Here is a 2362-nt window from a genome sequence, read left to right on the forward strand (position 1 = left end):
TACTAAAAATCAGACACAAAGCAATAGACATAAAAAATTCAATTAAATTTTTTGCGCAAACACTTACTAATTAAAATCCTAATCAGTTTCTATTATCAACCTAACACTTACTAATTAAAATCATAATCATATTCAATTAAATTTTTTGCGCAAACACTTACTAATTAAAATCCTAATCAGTTTCTTTTATCAGCCTAACACTTACTAATTAAAATCATAATCAGTTTCTTTTATCAGCCTAACACTTAATAATTAAAATCCCAATCAGTTTCTTTTATCATCCTAACCATTTTTTATCGTTCCCAAAAAGCAGATAATGAGAAGCTTTCAAGCTCTTTCAACATGTTGACAAACACAATATTCTTTAGTAAAAGGCGAAAGAATAATTCGCTATATCATCATCACATGGTTTCGTAGTTAGCATAGTTAGACTTAGAGGTCCTTTCATTTTATATGTAAGCAGTATAGTCTATTTTATTAAATAGACAATATGGGACTTCAGTTTGATACCCACTCACTTTGACCTATCTTTAAATACTAATGAAGTATCCTAACCTAACACAGTTGAATTTCAATGCAAATACAAGACATCAATAATAACTCACCTTTCAAAAGAGGAGGTATATAAGAGCCAATGAACATGTAGCTACAAAAGAGCCTGTAGAAGACAAAAGAATATTTATCTTAGTGTTCTGCATGCACTCTAAATAGTTAGGCTTAACATATTTCATTCAAAAACACCAACGAAAAACTATAGTACTCTTCATTGAACAACAAGGTGATCAATTTAACTTTATCAAACCCCCCACCAAATTGTTCAAGTATATCAAGTATATAAACTGAGCTACTGCCAAACGTCATATTTCACTTAGAGTATTAAAAAAACAACTTCTTGGCAAAGTAGAAAACTAATAGAATTAAAAAACTAGTTGTGCATCACTTCACAAATTTCAAAGTATCCTATTGTGTAAAATCACATATGGTTGGTGATATGATTGTCATTTTCAAAGCACATTATAAAATATCTTGTTAGAAGTCACAAATTTCAACATTGAAAATAATATCTCCCCTTGGTAATTCTGAATATAGCAAACATGGAATCTCATAAACTACCGTCTCCAGAACACTAGTAACAAACAGATAACAATCTGTTATCATCCATAAATAAAGTAGATGTCTATGAAGTTATACATCTTATTTTGTAATAATCAGATTGAGCTCGCCAAAATTAAGTTTCCTATGCCTAATTTTGGATTTTAGTGAATAGTATTGTAGGACCACCTAGATCTATAAGATGTTCTACATTGCCTGCAAGAGTTAGAGTCACTGAGAATGTTTTAGTTTTATAGATTGTGTCTCATGCATGTGAGTATGGTACTGAACTTCCTAGTGAGGTTCAAGAGTACAATGGAACACTTAATGGTGCAAATTTTAACCCGTAGTCGGCTACTGATCGGTCACGATTCTCACTATGTTTTTGTCACTTTCTTGATGATAATCCAGGTATTTTGCACTGCTTAATGTCATAGTGTAGTCTTTTTAATCTGTTTAAGTAATTATGTGTGCGTTTGCAAGTTTTATCCTTTTATTAGTTTTCGAGTTTATTTTCCCATTTTATGCTTTGGTTTGGTTAGTTAATGATGCCTCAGATCTAGGAGATGGTTCACTCTACACATTGCAAGAGGTATCGGAAGGAAGGATCAAGAAGAATGAAGAAAATAAAGAATCAGTGGTGCAACACGGGCGCCCGTGTTGAGCAACACGGCCTGTGTTGCTAGGCAGGCAATCATGAAAACAAAAATAAAGAAACAGTGGTGCAACACGGGCACCCGTGTTACCCAGAACGACTCGTGTTGCTGTTACTGAATGCGCAAAGTAGACCAAGGGATCCAGAGGACCAACACGGGTACCCGTGTTGCCTAACACGGCCCGTGTTGGCTTGTTACACTGATTTTCATGTTTTTATGCTTTTTACTCAAAAAGTGATCTAGAAGGGCGTTTTGGTACTTTCCGACTTAAAAAGAAGGGTTTGCATTATATGGTGAAGGATCGAGAAGAGAAGAGGCATCTTTTACACAAGGAAGAAATTGAATATGATTGAGAGCAACGTATGAGATTGTTAAAGAACGAAGAACATTCATGAGCAAGGGCAATTGAAGATCACAAATTCCTCAATTATTTGTAATGTTTAACTTTTATATCTTTGAATTTCTTTTGAACAATATGAGTAGCTAAACCCCCCAATGCTAGGGGTGTCCCTGATTTGGTTCGTAATGAGTTTGATATTTTAATTTGATCAATTCCATGTTCATGTTATTCAATTCAATTTTATACCGTTTTTAATGCTTTCTTTATCAGGCCA

The 2362-nt window shown here is 33.6% G+C and overlaps 1 pseudogene; it reads right to left on the reverse strand.

Moving 5' to 3' along the window:
- Positions 1-289: 289 nt before the first annotated feature.
- LOC131645293 (U5 spliceosomal RNA) lies at positions 290-412 on the reverse strand (annotated as a pseudogene).
- Between the last annotated feature and the right edge of the window lie 1950 nt (positions 413-2362).

Source organism: Vicia villosa, linkage group LG1 (assembly GCF_029867415.1).
Source record: "Vicia villosa cultivar HV-30 ecotype Madison, WI linkage group LG1, Vvil1.0, whole genome shotgun sequence".
NCBI classification, from domain to species: domain Eukaryota; kingdom Viridiplantae; phylum Streptophyta; class Magnoliopsida; order Fabales; family Fabaceae; genus Vicia; species Vicia villosa.